The sequence below is a fragment of the Ischnura elegans genome, chromosome 7 (genome assembly GCF_921293095.1).
Source record: "Ischnura elegans chromosome 7, ioIscEleg1.1, whole genome shotgun sequence".
In the NCBI taxonomy this organism is placed as follows: domain Eukaryota; kingdom Metazoa; phylum Arthropoda; class Insecta; order Odonata; family Coenagrionidae; genus Ischnura; species Ischnura elegans.
This window is the reverse complement of record NC_060252.1, coordinates 68,206,380-68,230,856: the sequence shown is the minus strand read 5'-3', so window position 1 is coordinate 68,230,856 and position 24,477 is coordinate 68,206,380. Positions and strand designations below refer to the sequence as shown.

At 38.8% G+C, this 24,477-nt stretch overlaps 1 protein-coding gene across 2 annotated transcripts in view; it reads right to left on the bottom strand.

Annotated features, from left to right (window-relative positions):
* The window catches only part of LOC124162480, a 401,724-nt gene that overhangs the window by 316,805 nt on the left and 60,442 nt on the right, over nucleotides 1-24,477 (bottom strand). Inside the window, exons 1-2 of one of the 2 annotated variants that reach the window (XM_046539030.1) lie at nucleotides 22,171-22,639; nucleotides 20,741-20,965 (exon numbers count right to left, since the gene is read on the bottom strand). The gene's annotated coding sequence lies outside the window, so the exon portion shown is untranslated. Of the gene's footprint in view, nucleotides 1-20,740; nucleotides 20,966-22,170; nucleotides 22,640-24,477 lie in introns of those variants that run through there. The other variant, XM_046539032.1, reaches the window with a different exon arrangement.

The following is a 24,477-nucleotide window of genomic DNA, read 5'->3' as shown; positions in this document are numbered from 1 at the left end:
TGGGTGAGAAGCCAAGGGGTACAAGTGATTACTCTTTTATAAACAGAGTTAGGTACAGAAATTAGGTGTAGATAACAAATGAGATCAATTAGATATTTAGTGGTGCATTTGATTTTTCACTCAATAAGTGAGTCTCTGTTCTGTGCTGCTCTGTTCTGTGAGTCACTCATATCCCTCGGTAACCAAGTTTTTTGTGTAATTTTTCCAAAAATCAAGTTTACCTAACTACGTTGAGAAAAATATCACTTATAGCCCTTGGCTTATCATCCCCTCATATATAATCGGGACTATTTTGAATGCGAAAACTTTCAATGCAGGCGAAAAAATAAATATTTTTTACAACTTTTTTTTTCGAAAAATAAAATTCCCGTTATTTTCTGAACACACCTCGTGGTCATGGTGACGATCCCATAAGGAAAATTCGGACAAAGGCTAGGGGGTCTGTCAAACATGATAAATGCAGTCAATCTGTTATCCTTACTCGGAGGAAGAGGATGAGGTGTACGCTAAGGGGAGCGGAGGAGAATAAACAGATTAGATTCCCCACACGGTCAAGTTTGTGATTGATTCTCCGAATGAACGTCGGACGCCGGAAAATGCCGGCAACAAGTGCCCATGTGCATTTGTAACGAATCTATATCTCAGAGATCATTAAAATACTCCCCTCACCAGCGCTGGAGTAGAGTGTAACACATTCCCGGAAGGTAGGTGAAACACATTTTAATTTACAATGGGTATTTACCATGGGTATTTACAACGAATCTATATCTCAGAGATCATAAAAATACTCCCCTCACCAGCGCTAGCTAAAGTTAGTAAAACTTTCCCGGAAGGTAGGTGAAACACATTATAATTTATAAAATGAAGACTACTAGAGACTATTATCAGCCAAAATTTTGTCGTATTTATTTATTTATCTGAGGCGCCGACTCCCTGGGGCCTGAGGGGGCCCGATACCCCTCAAAAATTTGTTAAGGGAGTGAGGAAAAAATGTTTCAGGCTTGTCGATTTTCCCCGGAGTGTCAAGTTATCGAGAGTCGAGTTTTCACAGTTCTAATGTTGATCATATGACTCTTCTAAAATGCTGTAAAAACTTTAAAACTCACTGTTTATAATTTTTCCCGGGGCAATACGTACGGCCCCCCCAATATTTTTTATAACTTGGCACCCTTGATTTATCTTAATGATCCCCGAAAACAGCACAATGAGGCTTTTACATCGGGGAAATCAGCAATTAACAATGGACAATCACACACATCCATGCCCTGGATAGGGGCAACCTAACCAGGCGGGACTCGAACCCGCGACTTTCGGTATGACAAGCGAGGACTGATCCCCGCCGCCACCGAGACCTACAAAATTCTAAACATGTACCGGGAATCGAACGCGATCCTACCGGGCGGCAGCCGAGTATCCCAACTACTAGATAATACCAGTGTATACATCTCTGTACTATCACCACTGATTAATACGTTCAAAAATTAATTCAAAATGTAGCGATAACATTTCGATAAGACATACATGGAAGCATTCACCAAACAAAAATAAAAAATAATGAAAGAGAATGTAGAACTGAAATGGCGGAAACATAATCTACATTGCACTTTTTCGTGCAATTCGAGAACATGCAATCATAATTTACCTTCTATATCATAATGAATAAGGGTGATACCTATTAATCGGTCGATTAGAATGATTGTTTTGGAAAGCCACTTATTACTTCCACTCCACCGTGACGTTTCCGATAAGTCGAAATCGACCTGCAACCACTACCAGAGCCATCTAGTAACAAACATCGGGAACTTAGTTGTGCACCTAATAATTATTACACAACTCTGAAAAATAGGCTAAAATGCAAACTTTTTACACTTTTGATTACTTCGCGCGATCGGAAATAACTCTTTAAAACCATGTATACGTATATATTAATAATAATCTATATTGTATAAGATTTTACACTTTCCCGGCGAACAATATGCATAAACTATAATATTTGTGATCATTTGTAGCTTTAGCGATAAAAAAATAAATATTAAATTTTCCTTTTTATACTACGAAAAAAATTATAATTTTCGTTTTCGTCATTTTTTAGGTGCTTTGAGGGATCGGAAGATGACGTACGATCTTAATAATTCTTTTTTTTTCCTTTTACTAAATTATCGCAACTTTTTCGCGCAAAAGCGACACGAAATTCGTAACTTGAGTTTTTTCGCACCATCTTACTAGATAGTGCACACAGTATAGCATCTAGATCAATTAAAGGAACAGCACCACGATGATTCATGATCGAGAAACAGAACATATGAGTTCTTCCTACTTCTCTACCACTCCCATCCCACAGAGAGTTGACCAAGGAGGAGGAGTCCTCCGAAAAGTCATCCCACGAAAGCGGATACCTGTGTCTGGAAGGTAGATTCGGTCCCGCGTCAACCTGAGAACTGGATTCCAAGATGAATTCCTTAGCTGTCATTTGAAATTTTCTTCCATCACGTCCGAGACTGGTGAGAATCATAATCAAAACCGGAATTGCATCTCAACGAAGGAGAACGTTGAGTTTCAGAGCAATATAGAATTCCACCGAGACATCTGACAGCAAATATTTCTCCTTGCAATCTGAGACTCATTTGAGAGAGAAGAAATATGGACGCATCGAGTAGAAAAATAAACACTATATTTATTCCATGATTGAATATAAACAACAAATGGATATGCCCACAAATTCTTACAGTGCCGGGGAGCGCTATCACTAATCATTCAATAGTCAATATTCATTTTATTTTACGATTAACTATTTTATTTAAATTATAAAAATTAACTCATGTTACCAAAAATTCGTCAATTAATACATTAAAAAGGTGAGACCATATATAATAAAGATTTCCTGAAGTTTATTAATATATACATTTGGTTGTTTTTGAGACCCAATTCCTTTTACTGACCGACAGCAAAATCAGCAAAACTGCGTCGGAACTTTTAGCTTAGTACCTAGAAAATCGGTTGGCACTCTAATATTTAAATTCATATTTCAGACATTTTTTTCTATGACCCGTCCTCCAATCGAAATGTACGACACTTGCGATGTGCGAGGTGTGACTGTTCATAAAATAACGGGACTTAGATTTTTAAATTTGGTTTGGAGAGTCCGACTGCCCATCTTTTCATTATGTTGGTATACATGATCGTACAGTATGGTAAAATTTTCACAGCGTAAGAGCAATAAAAAATGATTAAAATAAATTGTATCCGGCTGCATTGTTTAAGCATCCCATGCTTCTTATTCCCGGGGAAAAATTAATTATTCGCAGTACCTAATAATTTTCCTTCCTTCGTCCTTGAAAAAAATATTTCCTTTAAAACATTGTAAGGAACCTCGCTGATCTAAAACTCGCTCGCATTCCGCACACGGCAGGCGTCTACGAAAATCAATCGTTTCAATTAATCCAAAAATAACTTTCCCCAGCTCGCGAGGGGATTTTTAACGATGTGCCCAGTAGATGGTTTCGCGTATGGCCAACGAAAAGTAAGATAGAGAGAAGCCCTTCACATTTACCGATATAATAGGCCAAAATACATAATTCAACATTTGGATAGTATACGGAGTCTTCCGACTAGAAGCAAAGAGGAGTCATATCACTGAACAACATCAGAATATTTATAAATATTTTTCCCCATTCTAAGTAAAGTCAGGCATTTAAAAGAACGAATTATTACGCATACGTCACCAAAATTTAATCTTAAAATTAATGAACAATTTCACATAATCCCTCAGTGTCATGATATCAAAGAACTTTGGTGACCACTTACTTTATTTGTGCTGGTGAGGTTTGAAAACTTTCCAGTAGTAACGTAATTTTCAAATTATAACTGATATAATACACTGAATTTGAAATGAATAACCGTATTCTTTGGTGAGGTTAATTTCAGAGGAATTGCTGCAGCGCTCATAGTTTATTAAGTCCTCAAAATCCTCAAGGTCTCAAAATGTTTAAGTCTTAAGGTTATCAGGAAAAGCTTAAAAAATGTTGAAAAGCTTAAAAAAGCTTGAAAAGATTAATAGAAACAATAGTTATTATCATAGGGTACACCTATTCCACAGAGCTCAATTAATGAAAAAGATGATTAAGGATGGGCAACCTTGAATAGGCAACCATGTTAAATTTTATCATAACAATAAGCCTAAAGTTGATATGGTGGACTTCTGATTTTATGAAGACAGACTGAACTAAAGCATATAAATTGAGAACTTGGATCAAATATTCTTTCATCGCTTCCCTCAGATATCTGATGAGATCAAGAATTTTCGCATGGTATGCAAATTTATGATATTTTGTAACATTTCAAAATAGACTTATTGTTAGCTTTGTACAATGCACAATTCTTTTTTTTTTGACCGACATTGATTTCGAAAATAAATATCGATTTCAATATTTTCAATCTGGTGCATCCACATAGAAAAATCTTACATAAAATATTACATTTTATATAGTACTTTAAAAAGAAATGGTGGAATATAATATATTTTCGCGGAAAAAATCATTTCCCATTGAACTCGCAAATTATATTAAAATCTAGATCAAAATAGCTTAAAATAGCTCATGCTTTAAGTTATCCCTCAGAGACTACCTTCTCCTCCACGATTTTCCGTCATCATTCCGACATCCTAAACGTCTCCTTTTGTCTCTTCTCTCTTCTCGATCCAGCTTATTTCTTATGGCGCCATCAACAACGCTCAAATCCCCCAAGACTCGTCTCATTTTCTCAAAGATCGAATTCCTGAAGCACGCAGCTCCGCGTAAGACGTCTTCAGTGCGTATTTCTCTTTTTTTGCGTCTTAAAACTCAAGGGTTCCTGCCTTTAATTCCCCTTTTACCACGAATTCTCCTGTTTTTAACGTAATTCTCCTTCCGATATCCACACTATTTTCCCATTACCTCAAAAAAAAATTGCCCAATTAGGGAAACCATATCATCCTCTCTCAATGCGTTCTATTGTATAACACAAAGTAGTGGGTGTATTATCCATCTAAATATATAAAAGAGGATGTGTGTTTGTTTGTCCGCTATGCGTTTCCATACGGCTCCTCGGATTGCCACCGAATATAAGTAAGAGGTGCATCTCGTACTCTTGAACTCGTAGTGCTACTTTAAATTACGTCCGACGTGTATTTTGCGTCGCTTTTCATGACTGTTTGTCACGTCACGTCATATAACCTCTGAGGTTGGACATCCTGCAGTATAGGCACACATATTGACACGCTCAGAGAAGTATCATAAAAATCCTATGTGATCATGAAATCCAAGTTCTAAGTTTCCTACTTCTCTGGATGCTATCCTTCCCTATCAACGCCCGGTGGCCTGCTAGTACTAGATATCCATTATTTTTAGGGCATTACTAGCACATTAAAAATATATACAATACATTGGCAGGTTTTTGCTTGCACTAATACCGTGCCAATACACTCCGTGTGCAGCGGATAGAGAACGAGAGGTTTGTCCTAACGAGCAATTTAGTCCGTTATCAATAATCACACACACAATGCTCACTTATTTATCACTGTCGATGCAGCGTCCTAACTAGTTGAATAGAATGACAGACTAAGATATCCCTAACCAAATTAAAAGGCTGGTTTATGTATCCGAATCGTAGATGGTAAGCTTTGAGTAGGAGATAATAAGTTTGTTTCTACGTAATTGAGGGAGAACAGACAATCCCCATTACTACCATTGGGTATTATGATGAATTATGGTTCTGAAAAATAGAGGAAGTCTCTATTATCCAACATATACCTCCTTTTCAAGATATTATATTTGAATCGTAATTTAGATGGCCTTGAATAGGAGATAACTAAATTATTAGATTAATGAAGGGACAACAGACAACCACCAAAGCTATACTTGGGTACTTTGATGAAGAATGGTACTGAAGCAAAAGTCTACTGAAACTTATTCACATCCCTTACACTGTGCATTTAAAATATGAAAAATAAAATAATTAAAACGATTTTTTAGGTCCACTTGTGCATTAGCATGGACGAGTTTCATAACATGGTTATATCTTCAGGCGACTGATCATTCATTCATCCCCTTTCGTAACAAGTCGGGTGCGGACAGTAAGGACATCTAAGTATCGGGAAGGAGTTTTGTTGGGAGTTAGGAGGCGGGATGAGAAAGGATAGATGGGGAAGGAGCGGCCTTCGATTGGGTCGACTTGTTATAGAAGGAGATACATGCATGATCGGCCACCTGGAGATGTAACTATGTTATGAAACCCAGGCCGTGCCTATTTAAATATACAAGTGAGCCTTTTTATAATATATTCTTTTCTTTTCCATAATGGGAAGGTTTTGCATAGTTAAGCCTTAAGTTAGCAATTACATTTTAAAAATGTTCCCTTTATTTAAAAAAAATTGCCCATATCTAGCTTATTCATGATAATCTTTATTTCTATGCTTTATATTTTTAAGTATTCTACCGATTAAGGTAGGTTTCCATGGAGTGCTTAAGAAGAATTTCGGGAGCCTCCCCTTCCATCATGCACTTCCCTCTTCAATTCACAATAAGACCTACTCCCTTTCACTCTATCTAAAAATACTCAAGTATGAGAAGATCGTTTGCCTGTCAGACCCTTATGGCCCCCAGAGAGAAATCCTGGATCCGCCCCTGCTTTCATAGATTTCTTGATTTGATCCCCATACATCTGAATCCAATAACTAAAATGCATAAATTATTACCTGTGAGTGAACCGCAGAAATTAAACTCGTGGCTAATTTATCCACTTCGTTACCTCCACGACATTTCACTGGTTATCCATTGAGCATCATACAAAAGATTTTCCTAATTCCCAGGATGAACACTACCCTCTTTGAAATACCAGCGTCGATGAAATACCTTCGACTGATAACCTATAGCATAATTTCCGTATTAACATGAAGTTAAAAAGTCTCCGCTAACCATCAAAATTACGTGGAGTATAAATTACTTTTGTGATAGTTTCATAACTTTTACGATATTATTGACTAAAACAAATATTTTCGGTGTGAACGCTATCATAATGTATTTTGCTTTTCAAATGACTTCATCTGTAAAAATGTGGACCCCACTTCCAAAATACCTAAGAAAGCTGAACAATTTACGATTCAAACATCTTATTAGATATCGTAAAAGGTAATGCAATAAATAAGTATAAATATGTATGAGGAATGAAATTAATTCCACAAACAATGAATCGACCATCTGAAATTGAATATTTCTGTATGTTTTTGTTGACTAATTTTTCTGGGTAAAATTTTACTTTGAAACTAAAACCTTTTTTCTAATATTTTTTCTCACTACCAGAATTGATTACAATAGTTAAAAGTTTGTAAAAAGAATTTTAATGATATAAGTGTGTTAAACTTAAATGAAATAGCGTATTAGGCCCATAGAAATTTGTTTTCAATTGAATAAAACGTATAACTTTTCCGCTACACTCTCAGGTGCCGAGGAAAAAAAAACTCCGCCACCATTGAAACGTAAAGTGTTGGATTAGGATCGTAAAGGCCGTGGAGACGGGAACTTCGTGGCGTTCCGAACCGTGGAGAACTCAACAGTGGCACACTTCACCGTGCGTGGGTTCCAAAGCCCTTCTTGAGCGACAAGTGGAGAGCACTTCACAGTCCGTCGGATGGGACGCAAAAATCGCGGTCCCCACGCCGTTCGCCTAAGAGTGGGATCCGAAAGCCAAAGCTGACTCCACTCGTGGGAGGAGGAGGAGGGGCTAAAATTGGTGGAGGGCCCACTAGCACGCAGCGCAGATCACTCGAACCCCCAGGTAGATTTTAAAGCCAAAGAAGGGAAGGGGGTGCAAGGAATAGGAATTGGATGAATCAAGAAACGAAAACCTACATCCAATGGAATTAAAGTATCCCTTGATTAATACTCTCTGGTAACCATTTGAATCTACTAAAGGCTTCAATATTTTTAAATAATTGAACAAGGGAGTGGAAAAGGACATGTATTGTTTTATTCAACAAGTATTTACGATACCTCTTCCATAGATATCTTCATTTGATCCTGATGCATTCGAATTATTATTACTAAGATGGACGTATCATAACTTATTACACAATCACATACAATAAAATCGTGGTTAATTTAACCACTTCGTTACCTCAATTGTATGGCATTCTAGGAAATCCTGAAAAAAATGTAATACAGACTAATTCTCGCTCCCTTGGTTTTGCAAGATAAGGGTGATTCAAATGTATTTATAAAACACGTAAGACGCGTGGACTTATCTTTTGCTATTTATTACAAATATTTTCGAACAAAGATTCAGCAGTTGATAGGTAGATATTTAAGTAATTAGTATCGCATAAGAGAAAGGAGAGAATTTTCAACATTGAAATAGTAATTCCTTTTCGATTATACTGACTAATGACTGAAAAATTACTAATTTCTTTTTATAACCTTTAAAAAAGCATTTGCATCTGTCGATCTGCTAAAAAATGGAAGCGGCTGTAATAAGAGCATTGCAATAGTGTAGCACTCGACTGATACAATGGCTTCTTCCTGTTATCAGTCGGCGCCCTGCAAGGTTCGATCTTATCCGCGACTTAATTTTTAATTTTCTACAACGACCAATTGTAAAAAGATTTTAATGGAAAAATTCGGGCGTTCCCAGATTATATTAGGTTACCTTATTCACATCAGTGCACCGATTGATTTAGGAATTCATTTCCCTCGAACAATGAAGGACTTCAATAAATCCTAGGTGGTATTTATTTAACTCCTTTATTGTTCTCCCTTTATACAGAATCTCATTTTCTTTTCTTCTATTTTTGCTTATGGCTGGTGTCCTAACACCCACCGCCATGCGGCAATTTAGGCGGCTTGAGGAGTGTTGATGCCCGGTTGTACTAAAAGAATGGTCCGTAACTTTTTGTAACGTAGTTTGGCGAAGATGTCGCTCAACCCTGGACAAAAATGTAGGGAAAATCAACCGCCTAGACACTATCCTACAAGTATCCTAGTAGTAGTAGTCTCTCGCCTATTTCACACCCTCTCAGTTTTCCCTATGATTCCCGCATCAATCACCACCCCTCTCCCTTTGTACACCCGAAAATCAAAGAATATCCCCCATCTCGTCAACCCCCCATAAAACACCCCATGACACTACACGCGCTAAACCCTCTGAATCTGCAGAAAGAATCTTCGCCGACGCAGAAAAGAGAACTGTTAGCAGCGAGTGCGACTGCAACAATTGTATGCTCATCCGAAGCACTTCTACAGGTTTCTTCTTTAACTCCACACAGCATCCTGCACATGATTCTACAGATTATTATTATTAAAGTATTCCACCGATTAAGGTAGGTTTCCATGGAGTACTTCAAAAGCATTCTGGTAGCCTCCTCTACCTATAAGCACTTCCCTCTTCAATTCACTGTAAGGCCAACTACCTTTCATTATATCTAGAAATTCTATTCTCTTCCTTCCACCCCCTCATTTACCTAATATTCTACCCTCCAACACTGTTTTCCACATCCCCTCCCCGCTAAATACTCCCTCCATCTATACCTCATCTCCTCCGTATCTCATCTAGAAATGGATATACCTACTGAAAACTAAAAAACAGCTAGTCAATCTCAAACGAATCCTAAAACCATCCATTTTATTATGCTTAAGATCATTATAATTTAAGTATTCTACCGACTGATACTGATTTGCATGGAGCATTTTGCGAATCACCCCATACTTTATAAATGATAGAAGAATATAAAAATATCCACTTTCCATTCTTCAACTCGGCAAAGTTCGTAAATGCGAGTACTACGCTTGAAAACTGAAAGATCAATTACGGTCTTCAGACGTGAAAAACTACCAGCAAATGTTTTCTGTACGTCGAAAAAACGTCGCAAAATCGGTAAAAAAAATAAAACTGGATAAAAGAATAAAACATGTGGTTGACGGAAAACTTGGTTGATGAGGGTAACATAACTGATTTTTTCATGTGCAAAGCCAACAACTCTGATTTGGAATATATTTACGGCGGAGATTTAATGCAATCGCCGGCAAAAAATGTGTATTAGAGATAGTGATTGGAAAAAACCCCTCACCCTCCAAATGAATTGTTGCGCACATTGAATATGCAATAAAAATAATTATACACCTATTTCGTACCCCTTTATCTGCCTTAGAGTTATTGTATACGTTCCATGACGAAATACATCAAATTACCAACCTACAGAACTTTCATATTTCTTCCTTTTTCCTATACGCAATGCAAAAATTGAAAAATAGTTTTATTATACAAAGCATTCAAGTTATCGTACAAGCCCAACGCGCCCCCACCATATCGAGTGGCAGGTTGATGAACCGAAAACTACGATCAAACACGGCAACTTCCGCTAAAGAGTAAAGAGTGTCGAAACATAATGCGTGATATAACAGTGTCGAAACCATGGTCGGTAGAGGAGTTGTATATTTACGGGTGGAAATTATTATTGGTGTTTTCAATTTAACCATGGCAATAGAATGGAAAAATGAAAAAAAAGATTTAAATTTTTACTGCACCCTAGTGATCGTACGACCCCCTCTCGACCCTGCCATGCCAAGCGGCAGGCAGATGAACTTAAAATTACGATCAAACACTTTGACGAAACATAATGTGTGACATAAGAATGTCGAAACCATGGTCGATAGAGAGTTTTATAGTGTGGAAGTTACTGAAGGTGTCTTGAATTAAATATAAAGCATATCCGTAATGGGAAAATGAAAAAAAAACTTTAAAATTTATTGCACTCTATAAATCATACAACAACCACGCATCCTCACCATGTCGAGCGGCAGGATGATGAACTAAAATTACGATAATACACGGAGATGAAGCATAATGTGTAACATAAGAGTGTCGAAGCTATGGTCGATATCGGAATTGTATATTAAAGTGTGGAAATTACTATTAGTGTTTTAAATCATGGCTAAAGAATGGAAACATTAAAAAAAACGTTTTAAATTTTTATTGCACCCTAGTAATCGTACGACCCCCACGAGTTCCCCACCATGTCGAGCGGCAGGATGATGAACTAAAAATTACGATCATACACGCTCACTTCCGCTAACGACTCTACGTGTGCTGGTCGTCAAGTCTATGGCGGCGAGAGAGACTTCCTCGCCGCTCTTCCCTCCAACCCCACGGACCAACTTGGCTTGCATTGAAAAGAAGGTGGTAGGAGGTGGGGGGTGGGAGGCGTGGGAGGGGAACTTGGAGGCAGCGTGGCGAGACGACAGGACACGCTCGTGAGTGCCGTGGGAAGAGTGCAGACGCGAGGGAGAGAAAGCACGTGAGAGAGAATGGAATGATATGGAGAGAGGGTGGCAGCGGTCTGGCTGGCTCTTGAAGGGTTGAAAAATAGTAATGGAGTGCAAGAGGGGCGTGCTAATGATGAGATCTCCGGGCCACGACGAAGAATGGTGAAGATGCAGCACACAAGTGGTCGCGATCGGGGTCATAATTGGTTTTCCGAGGTGGATGGAGTGAGGACGGAGTTGGGTTCCTTTTTTGAATCACGGCTACTTCCTCGTTAGATGGCCAACGTTGAGGGCTCCACACTGCGCACACACATCGTGAGGCACGCTTATTGGGTCAAATTCACCCACAAAGTCAGCAGTAGCAGTGGTCCAGAGAGGGGCTAGATAATATAATAATGCAATTTTCACGAGATAAAATGATAATTTTGATCAGTCGTTGCATATATACAGGAGGTTAGAGCCTCTAAAGAGGGAGGAATGATAAAAATTTGCTTGAAAATTTTAATTCTTTGGACAATTATTGATGAGTTTACCTTAAAGTGTTGGTTACAAGCCCAAAATTCGAAAAATTTTCGTAACCTCCCGGACCCCCTGCTGCTGGGAGATAACTCCTCAGGCCCCTAAGAGGGGTTATAGCTCCACCTTCGGGTATCCAATTTACACTGGATACAAAACTAATCTTGTTCAGTTGTCGAATATATACGGGAGAGGAGAGATACATTTTTGATTTAAAAACACTTTTCTTTGAGGGTAGGGGTATTTGGAAGAGGCGACCGACAGCTGAGGTCATTTGCGCCATGAGGGAAGGGTAGGTTAGGAATGTCCTCCACTAGGGTGTCCCAAAAAAACCGAAAGTTTGAAAGTTAAGGGGGCATTTCCATTGTCCTATGCGAATGCATGAAAAAACATCCCATAAAAATTTTCAGCCCAATCGGACAATATTTGACCCTGCCGAAACGCATTCAAATTTTGAATTTTTGAGTTTTCCAAATTTCATGCAATGTTGCCTACCCTGAAGGAGTCTCAAGTGCTAAAAAACAACCAATTTTAAGTTCAAACCATCTCCTCTAGCTCTATAGCCGCTGACAGCAACACTTGAGTCAAAATGAGCTTCATACTCACAACTCGGTGTGTTTACAAGTCCCGCTCGCCGTTGCGGCCGCCAGGCGCCAGTCGAGTGCATATTGCCGCGCCGTGTCGCGTTGAGATTCGAGTTATGCGCCTTCAGAACATCGCTCTGTTTATGTTAAAAGTATCCCGGCTTAGTCTATCAGTCTTAGTGTTTTGCACTAACTGATAACGTGAGGTATTGTCGTGTGTTTCGAGGTCGAGTCTGTTTCGGCGGTGGCCAGAATGAGCTTGAAGTCGAAGGGTACGCCGGTTATGCGAAGTGCGACAAGTGTGTGGTTGGTGGGTAATGAGTCCAAACATTTTCCCGGCAATGGTAAACTCCCAATGCTGCGTGAAGTTCTCAAAGTTTTCTTTTACAACCTACACTGTTCTCCAGGATCGATGTCAGCGGCAGATGCAGCAAGGATTGCAATTAAAGAGTTACTTGTTGTGTGGGGAAAGTCTAATATTCCTACGCAGGAGGTTCGAGCAGCCATTAATTGTAAGAAGCTCCTGACAGCATACGAGAACTACCGTGCCCTTGGGAAAGACAAAAATAAAACTAGTGAGAAGTCAGTGTCCGCAAGAGAGGAATTCAGCAAAGTGCTCGACCGTCTGATTGACATCGGCTGCAAAGACGCCCTTTCAAACATTACTGTGGAGGAGGACAAGTTGTTTTACATATCTAAGAAAACTGATTGAAAAGGATATATGGCGGGTATTGATATAAAGTGGTATAAGCGTTTAGAAAACTGTAAGATACTTCAAGAAGAGGATTTTTAAGGAGAAAACCGCATGAGAAAGAAAAGGAAATATTGGATGAGAGAGTGGACCTCGTTCGACAGATGTCTGCGGAGAGTACGACAAGCTCGTCGGATTCGGAAGAAAGTAATTTTTTCCGGATGCGGGAAGGGTGACCAATATGGCGGAAGAAAGGGAGAAATAACATTTTGTTACTTTTACAGAATTTGAAATGCGGACAAGGTCCGGAAAGCGCCGTAGAGTAAGTATAATGTCCGACAGCCCTGTGACTGCTTCCCTAGATCGGACTCAGACGTCCTCTGCCGCTGGGTCTATGATAGTCCAGGCTGTCGCCAATGCGAAAACATCTGCATTGGGTTTTAAAGGGGATGAAATCCATTTAGTATCTTCCAAATCTCATCTACATAGAATGAGAGTGAATAAAAGGACCGAGACAGTAAGGCGTATCAAGCAAGACTTACGCCCTCAAGTTCACCCTTTAGCAGTACACTGGGATGGGAAATTACTTCCAAGTAATGAAGACGACAAGAGGCTGTTTGAAGGATATTTCAAATGTAGATGACATTATCAAATTTTGTATTCTTCAGCTGCCGGTTCGTAAATGGTAAATGTCAGGATGTTCAGGGTGATTTAAAGTCCATCCTCAGGATTAGTATTTAAAATTATTCCCCATATTATTTTAGAACCACCATCCTCGAGACGACTACAAAGAACTTTTGGAGTTGTGTATAGTGTGGTTGGGTGGTGTGGTTCCCAAGAAAGAGAAGTATGTGGTTCGCCCCCAAGGCCCAACTGACAAATCACGGTGGATGAATAAGGAGCTCTACGCTTTTAAAACGTGGATTTTTGGCAAGCAATTGCGTTTGTCGACACATGACAGTGACAATTTATTCAAATTGTGTTGCTTCATTGCAATTGCATTAATGAAACATTGGTACACCTCTCCCGTGGCAGTAAGCGCTCCGAGAATGGATCTAGAGCTACTAAAAGTCCTTGCTCGGAAGAAAGACCCTCACTACGCAGCAGCTTTGGCCAAGTTTTGTAACCATCTATGGTTAAAACTTTCGATAACTTGAATTGTATGGCCCTCTTCGATGAAATTGTTTCTGACGACGAGAAAAGAGACATTGCAGAAGCAATCAGAGACAGTGAGGGGGTCTGATGATGACGCACCTCGGGCTACTCTTCCGCCTAATCGACCTATTAGTGAACTGACTCTCGTTGACTTCACTTCGAAAAATTCTGTGAAGTTTTTCAAGATTATTGGTATTTCGCCGACATTTTTTTTTGCGAGATCCGTGCACATGGAAAAGTGACGAGGACTCTCAGAAAGGCCTATCTATAGTTCAACACCTTAAGGTTGTTAATGATACTGCTGAGAGAGGAGTTCAATTAAAAAATATTTTCTAGTCAAGAAAAAATTTACAAATGATGAGGCTCAGAGGCAACATCTGTTACTAGTTGTTAAGCGGCATAGGAAAATGTATGAAAAAGGTGGCAAAAAACTCTAGTTTTTCATATTGCTTGTTGTTCACAGTGCATTTGTATCCGCATTGTGACAGTATAATAATAAGAGAGCATTTTCTTTCACAGGTTTCTAATTTTAAATCCCCCAAGACCCTTAGAGCTAGGCAACATTGCATGAAATTTGGAAAACTCAAAAATTGAAACTTTGAATGCGTTTCGGCAGGGTCAAATATTGTCCGATTGAGCTGAAAATTTTTATGGGATGTTTTTTCATGCATTCGCATAGGAAAATGGAAATGCCCCCTCAACTTTCAAACTTTCGGTTTTTTTGGGACACCCTAGTCCTCCACACTGTATTCAGGCAGGGATCGGGCAGTCAGGCAGAAAATTCACTGCCACCGCCGGGATTTGAACCCGATCCCACGGGGTGGTAAGCCAACACTCTAGCCACCACGCCAACCCGATCCCTTCATTTCTTAGGAAAATTAGTAATTAGTAACCTTACAGTGTTGTTACAAACCTCAAAATTTTCGTAACTTACGGGACCCCTACTACAGCCTGTACGTTACCCTAAGGTCCCCTCACCTAGCCCCCCTTATCTCTATATGGAATCCACCACTGAGCAGTACCTAATGCATATATATTTTATCTTCGGGGGAGGAGGAAAGCAAGCTCAATATAAGGTTAGGCTACTTTTTTTTATAAATAAGGAAACCTCATGATATTTTATATTCTAAGTAAATGTGAATGTAAAAAATGAGGAATTACTTGTTTTTAAAATCCGAAGATTCAATCGTGATGGAGTGGAATTTTTCAACATTGAGATAATTACTTGCAATTTTCCACTATTATAAAATTTATTGCGATCTAGGATTCAATAATCCTACATCATCTCTAAGGTGGAAGAAGATGTAGCAGCCCTTTATGACGAATTCCCCTTACAGATGATGTAATAGATTGAAACCTAGGTCGTAGTAAAGTTTGTAATCGTGGAATATTGCAAGTGTTTATTTCAACTCTGGTTTTCGGATATGAGGCTCTCTGATTGTTCCAGGCCGCGGGCGTTAGACTGGTTATACACTAAACATTTCCTCATTTCGGATAGGGGCCGGACCTTCTCTTGTTCCCACCTGTCTCAAGCTATTTTACTGGCTATATATAGCTAGGAAAGATAATGTGGTATTATCGATATCATATCACGGCCATGTATATTGAATACCCAAAGAGCCTTATCAAAGTTGTTTGTTAGCATCCAACTCTTTAACGACATCAGCACGCAGAATCCTGAACAATTCTTTGTTGAGAAAATAAATATTCTCATAGACAAGCGACGATTCTTATTGGCCCGTTCGCCTTTGTAATGGTTGAAGGATAAACTTATAATTACGTTTTTCATGAAGCAGACCAACAGAAAATTACATAAAACCGTGTCGTGAGCGGGGAGACACTCACCAAGGCGGGACGCGATCATGCACCCATTAATTAGCAGGCGAGACCATTACTCCGGCCAGTGTCAGCATTATTGCCAATAAAACTGTACATTACGACAATATAATGTCACATCTACGTACATTAAATATCCTACCAGGCTCTTCAAAGGTATTTGGCGGCTGGTAAGTTTCCACCAACCCAAAACACTAAATTGTTGAGTAACAAAAATTCTCACAAGACAAATACATGCATACGGGTATTCGGGCTTCCACAGAGCGTGCACCTCATAGAATAAGAAAAGGTATCTATGAAAGCCTAAAAAAACTGCATGAGGATTGCAGCAAAAATAAGTAACCATACATGATAGTTACACAACATAAGGTAAACAGATATTTCGTTTGAAAATAAAACAAAACACGCTTTCAATCTTCTTGCACAGTATCGATTCATTCAATGTACAAGCACACTATATTTCGCAACTGATCAAATCCTTGATAACCCGAAGACCGAATGGGCGAGAAGGCAAAGTTAACTAACACTTTCCCGACAGTCCTTCTAATTACTTTAATGTGGGGCAAAGTTTTCCATGCATAGCCATTAATAAACAGCCAAGTTTTTGCATCTCAATTTTTTGTGCCGTTTTAGCCTCCTGATGAGCATTGCGTATTTAAAAAAATATTTTAATAATTTCTCTAGTCGTTTAAATCACATCTTCATGTAAGAATTAATGACATCCTAAATAAAAATCCTAAATAAAAAATCAAGATAGCTGGAGGCAAGAGTCAACGCTGATACCAAGGGAACTGCATAGAGGAGGCCCAATTCCATCCCATAGAAGGCGGATTTCTGTGGCCACTTCGGTTGCATATTAATTGGTTTTCAAAATTGTCCGCGGCGCGGTGGTGAGTGCAATACGATCCACTTTTTTCAATATTTTGCAGTATATTGTTTATAATTGCGAGGAATAACATAGATAAGACATGCATTTGATGGATCACATCATCATGTATATAAAGTTTCGTTAACACCCCTAATTATACCTTAATTCCCCGTGAAACTCGGATCAATTTGTCCGTCAGCGACGGCAGTGGCGACTTTTGAAACTCATTTATGTGCGCGATGGTTGACAACACATTTGGAAGCCGACTTGAGGAGACTCCATTGTAATATTCGTGGCTGATACTTTGAGCCCATGCATCGCGTAAAACCAGAAAACCGGTCATAAACATGGCATTAAATGTACTCACATATCCACTTGACTATTACGAGTAGACACTACCTATTAGCAGAAAAGTAAAACGGTACATTTTACAATTTTTATCATCTTCAACTTCATTCGATTTTCATTTATCTTGTTATGTACCCTTACATTGTGAATCGTAACGTATGTCTGAAACACTATGTTTATTAACTGAGTAATGCATATGAAAAAATTGAGAGTAAGTAACCGAAAAACAATACGATGTCCAACAGAGTATCAAATTTCCTAATCTATGAATGCAATTTTACAACCATTCAAATCTTTCAAAAACATAAAATATGCATTAATTGCATACATTGTAAATACAACGCAAGAAAGAAGGAGGATGAGATGGAGGAGGATAAAAGCTTTCGAGATGGCGGTGAGAAGGTGTTGTGTTATTAACGGCGATAGTTAATAAGTAAAGGGTCGACAACGAGGCTGAGGATGACAATGGTTTGAAAAAGATGGGAAAAGGGGTAAGTTGATGGCAGGGTCTGAAATGAAAGGAAAGGTGATGCCAGTCATAGATGGAAGAATTTTGTGAAGAGGAGTAGGAGAAAGTATATTCAGCAACTGGATGTTTCCTTCCTTAGTAACTTAGTCACTTTTATGTTCTTTTCTAAATTTGGCTTCATTTAATGATACATGAGTACCAACGTCAATTATAAAAAGTTCAAATAGAAATATGTCATTACATAAGTTTCATTCAGAAATATGTCATTACATTTCATGAGTTATCACAAGTTCCCCACAAATGTCCCTCGAGGTTTACTAAGAATTTGAATTAAATGACACCAAACATGTCACTAGTCTTACCTTAATGGGTAAAAAAATAGTGTAAATATAACTAAAAATTATTGTTAGAAACTCTCCCTCCAAGAGCTAAGTAGAAATCTGTGCGTAGAGGAAAATCTGTGCGTAGAGGAAAATATTCCTCTACGCACTATAAATGGATATACCCAGGGCCGGCCCTAGCAGGTGCGGGGCTAGGGGCGAACCTTCAGTGCGGGGCCCTTCACTTAAAATATTAAACTCTATACCCCATCTACAAACTCGAGCATTTTGAATCCCTACCACTCTCTGGCTAAGTATGCGTTCCCCTCCCAAATTCAGACTTCGTAATTACGCCGTTATGATACCATCACGCAGTTGAGCTCAAAATAGTATAATACAAATAAAATTTATAATTATATTTATTCATAAAATTATAACGTAAAATAAACACAAAAAGCGCGCTTTTTCAATAGGTACGTATTTTTATAAGTTAGATTATGAAAGTTAATTAGTTGTAAGCCTAAAGCAATTACTTAGTTTAGTTTACAAAAACGCTTACTGACAAACGCAATTGCACAATAAAAATTACTGCATTATTATTTCTTTTTCAAAATATTATTTTTTTTCTAGCACGGACTTAACAATACAGTAATAGTTGAAATTGCATTTTCAAAACTATCGTATATTTTAATTTTTTTTTCAACAACGCGGGGCCAGGGGCGGTCGCCCCGCTCTAAGGCCGGCCCTGGATATACCGTTATGATAGTTGGCATATCATCGTTGTATGAGCTACAGTAAACGACTCCTAAAAAACCACAAACAGCTCAAAGTATCACAGGTAGTCGTAAGTGCAGCCTCATGGCGCCCGGGGTGACGAAAATATTGCAAAAAAAATGAGGCTCATGCATTTTTACAAACCATTTAATAGTCTGCCAGCCTATACCTACTCAACAATTCGGGACAACCCTTTTAATTCCATTGACGCTGATTGGGAAGACTTATGAAGGCAGTAGCATAAAAATATTTATGGATCGCAACATCAATCAATTCATAGTGCTTGCGTTTAGTATGTTTCTCTCTCTCCTGTAAAAGCCATTAAATTTCGTGAAATGGTGAGCGTAAAATGTTATTGAGAGAGTAATTTTAAATATTACAATAAAAAATTGTGTGCTCTTATTTTCAAATAACAGCAATTATTCATGTATTTTCCAAAATATGGGAATTGTAATGAACGTAAAATTAGTATATACGAATCCAAAAAACAGTATATAAATTTTGATCATAGAAATGCCAATAAATATTATAAAATCAATGTAATAAGCCTCAAATTTTTTGTATGATAGGTGGCACTATGAAGTGAAAGTTACTATCACTAGTCAAATACGACAGAACAATATTTCCACTGAATTCAGTAGAAATCTTACCATAACTCTATTTTATGAATAAGCTGTAAATTGCTGATTATCCTTATACAATGAAATATTCAATACACTGTGGGGCACGAACATTGACATTACTACGGTCAAGTAAAATATTAAATAAATCAAAATGTATTTCTAATTAGCGCATCCTTGGAGCATGTTGTGAAGCGTATTTCTTCGTTGGTGATTCGAACTGTTAAGGCCTGGTTACACGATACATTAACACGTGCGGGTTAATGTCTAAATGTATGAACACGAGAATGAACGCCAAAATGCACCGTGTGCGAATGCATGAACAGAAAATAGAACTATTTCTATTTCTATTTTGGTTCATGCATTCGTATATGTTCGGTTCCGGTCCACCAAAATCATTCACGCAAACGTATATTAACTTGTACGTGCTATTGTCCCGTGTAACCAGGCCTCACTTTGCGTGCCATGGACGTAATATTACGTCCTGCTAATCTTTGCGAGGATTGCCATGGACGTATTATTACGTCTTTCTATTTAATTGACTTCATATGCGTGAAGCTGTAATATTTCGCCCATGGTACTTGTCCAGTTTACTGCTTAGTGGTTCTGCTATTTAAAAAATCAACTGCTCGATGGAAAAAGAGTTCTTTTAATGTCTTGAGGACGAAAAGTCTTCTGTAGCTACCGGCGCCCTCATCTCAGCCTACTTTGTGTGAAAATTCTTTGGAGGAAAGAACCGCTCGTTGAGGGTGCAGTGACCTTTTTTGTCATCCAGGATTTTGAATTATTTGCTTGGAACAATGCTTTTGCATGATTTACATGGTTTAAATAGCTCAAATTGAGCGTAATAAAAAATATTAAGCATTTTATGGCGGTAATAATTTGTTAGAACTTTTTTTATTTTTCAAAAACAGTAGGTTTTCATTACTAAAATATATATTCGAAAGTTAGCAATAAATGTTATTCAACTCATTCATAAAGAAGAGCTAAGTCCATTTTTATTGAAATACTCATCGATATAAATATATTTTTGATGCTAATATTTAAAAAAAATTGCGAATTTAGTAATAATGGCTGGATTTTTTAGTAGGGCTTTAAAATTTGCGGCCGTCACTCAAAGTGTATACTCTAAAATATTTGGAACTCTTGCTTTGAAAAAAGGAGTAAAACTCATCACTTCCGAAATAAAATACGATGACCAGGAAGTAAAATCAAAGTGCAACAAGTTGGTGAAGGTGCAATGGTGATAATTAGTAAAATGTAGAACATACCCTGCCATTGTTAATTTTGAATTTCCCAGATGCCAGTTTTAGTGTCTCAGCTGCTGCACCGACTACTAGTACTTCGTGAAACCGAAGACGGCGCCCTTGTCGACTCCCGCTTCCCGTAGCACGCGCTCTTTTACAGGGCGATGACGGCCTCTCGCGGACTAAAACTGAACTACTACCGTACTGGAGGTGGCGGCAGCACCTGCTGGCACAATCTCTCTTCAAAATCTGGAATTTGAGAATGGAAAATGAGGTTTCTTGTGGATCACACGTTAAGAGTACTTAAATGATAATATCACGTATTTCCTGAAAACATGCAATGAGATATTCACACTTGGGATTCATAAAATAATTACAATCTGCCTGTCAAATCTAAAACAACTGAAACACACCAATATAAAGCTGGAGATTTTTACGACCGAAACCAACAATGAGCAAGATATAAGACTTACTTCTACGGTTTTCCTGCAGAATTAAGAAGTGCAAGGCCTTAAAAAGCTTTACCACGATAGAAACAACCTATTTCATGCAACTATAAATGAACAGGATGGGCAGGTGATTAAATTTGCGAAATAAAGACATAGTACCCCTGAGACAAACAAGAGGCATCTTCAAGACATAAAAATTTAACAGGCCAAACAACAGTTGTAACCATATTGATCAGTCTTGATGGTTAATTGTAGGCAACACGAAAAATATCTATGTTTAAAATAATAACTAGGTGGAATAATGTAGGTAATCTACATATCTATTATAATCACATACTTCGGGCGATAATAACCTATCGGCCAGAAATGTTTAACTTGAAGGTCGAACGAAGCTCGCTTGTTTAAATAAAATTCATTACCATGGTGATCATATTAGCTATCAAATCTATCAGCATCAATAACACATGACACCCCCGAAATATGTGTGAAATCTTCATGGCAAACAAAATCAACAGGCTTCGTTACCTTCGTAACCATGGTGATCACTTGAATGAAACGTGAATCGTTGACAGCATTTCTGTACTGAGAACTGAACAATCTATTTACCTATTGAATTCACGTACTTCAGGCTCGCATCATTCACTAGTGAATTACATGACATGAAAGTTGTGCCTATAACACATGTCTAATAAAACCCATCGCCATGGTGACAGGTCCAGTAACAACTTTAAGACATTCTACCCCCATTATGAACAAAACGATTAAAATATTCATTGCATAAGGGTGGAACAGCATGACAATATTCGTAACCATGGTGAATACGTAGAATGGCAAATGGTAAACAACGTATTATTAACCCTAATAAGGACTTGAGGCCATCCTATAGCCTAAGGGTAACTGAATTATTATACTACTCGGTCACATCCTCACTGGATATAACAATTATACCATCCATACCTATTATAATCCAAACAAATTCATATGAAAACATTCAAAATCACGTACCCGCTTCAATTGCACAATCACTTCACAAATGATGCTAAGCTCAAAACAGCATATTCCTGACACAAAGTCTTCGTTACTCCTTCAACTGCTAAAATAAAACCACTGGTCACTACACAAAGTCAACTAAAAGCACCAGTCACCACACAATTCCAAAACGTCTAAACCGACCCATTTCCAACATCCCCCATTGTTTCTCCCGCTTCCCGCGAAGGGGCGTCACTTGGCGAGCACTCTATATAGTACGACCCGTTCTCCGAGCGAAAATACACAAGTCTACACGGAGTGGTGTGGGATGACGCAGAAGAGAAAAGGTACACACGGCGAGAAGGGGGTCGATCACGAAATAATACACTTTTCGCTCCGCGAGAGAGCGCTCGACACGAAAACGACCGAGAAAACTGTAAAACACGGCCAGCTCAGAAAGACGAAGAAGAAAGATCCGCCGTCGACCGTGTCCTTTCACTTCGCCCTCGGCCGGCACTGAGGCACTGGGCCCGCGTGGAGCAGCTCCCCCTGGACGTGACAGACAGCGGCACGGGGAGGGCGAACGCCAGCGCCACTCTCGATGAGAGCGAGAAATCAACTGGCTCACGAGGTCAGGGACGGAGGCGTGCATTGTTGGTTGGTCGCCCTCTCAACATCTGCACGGTGCACCGTGGTGGTGTATGGAAGCAATAAACCTCTGCACTCTTATTATGTGATAGCCTCGTCTTCAATGGAAGCATATCTTCGATAGCTTGCGATCTAACGTTAAGGAACCTTTGTTGAAGAAATAGATTGTAACTTTGTAAACTCCACTCAACTTGAGAGAATAATTCTCGGGTTTTCCATCGGGTGTGGTTTTTGGTGATTGGTCTCAACGCTTCGAAGGCTGAGTCTGCCATCATCTTCAGCGGTCGTAGTCCGTGATCAGCCATCGTCTTTACATTCCACCCCTGAAGGCGATGGCAGACTCAGCCTTCGAAACGTTGAAACCAATTACCCAAAACCACGCTCGATGGAAAACCCGAGAATTTTTTCTTCCAACCGTACGCCAGGAAAAACTGTAATTCCACATCCACACACCTTTTCTTTTGGAAAATTCGCGACCAGTGGCGTGAATTTGGGGACAATATGGGAGATAGGTCCCTACAAATAAAATAAGCATTCGCATCATAGAATCCTACTTACAATAGGGTAGTTTCCTTCATCAAAGAAAACGAAAGGCATTGATTGCGATTCGTTACCCACCAATAGTGTATTCATAATACACAAATTATTTGGTTTATGAAATACCGGTTTAGACGAATGGCAAGGGTCAAATTTTATCCTCATTCGAAAAAGGCCAGATTGGCGCCCATACGATTCCACTCCACGTGACGTCACAGGGACCTAGTTTCTACACGAGAGTATAGGAGTTATACATCGTCTGAGGTTACCAATGCATGCATGAGGCACAGAGCTCAGGGAAACATGTCTTAATAATCACCTATTAAAACTGGCTAAGGTCGGAAAGTTTTCTTCGTTTGATAAGGTATAAATAAACCTTTTTTATGCCAAGCGCTACCAGCCAGCAAGATACTCAGCTACCCGCTAGCATCCTCCGTCCTATCAGCGCTCAGAGCCTCGATCAAGGTCACCTCACAAGGCGGGAGGGGGAACCAGAAATGCGTCGCACGGACTTTTTCCCATCATTCCTACTTACGCGTCGCGTTTTCGCGCGCTTGAAATTTTTCACTTTTCATTTAATCGCGAAAAATAGATATCGTCATTTAAAAATCTAAAAGCGTGAAATACGTACTCCAGGAGTAATAATCTTTCGATTTAGGCAATAAAAAAATAAAAGAAAACCACCCTATTAGTGAAATAAATCAATTAAATGTTTTAGTTTTAATTTGAAGTCCCTAATTTATTTAAATTAGTACTTAGTTGATTCACATAATTAAGGCATTCTAACAGGTTTCTTTAATTAACACGCCTAGACCTCGCTTTTCCCGGGTGTTATTACCCAGTGCACTGTGAATATCAATTTGATATATCCAACCCCATCCCCAAAGACTAGTCCGGGTTACGCCACTACACACACGGGGGTAATCCCCAGATTAGTTTTTTCCTTGAGAGTGGCGCGTGAGCTTTGGATCTGGCCGGGAATTTTCCATATAACAATTTATGGGGAATTAATAAATTTTTCTCTTTATTTAACAACCCAGAGGAAACTTTATTATGCAAACAATGGTGTAAGCAACTGGTCCAAAATTATTTCATCTCCTACTCTAAGGAGAATAGGCAAAGTCTCCTGGGAAAGTTATGCTTCCCTCTCCTACACCA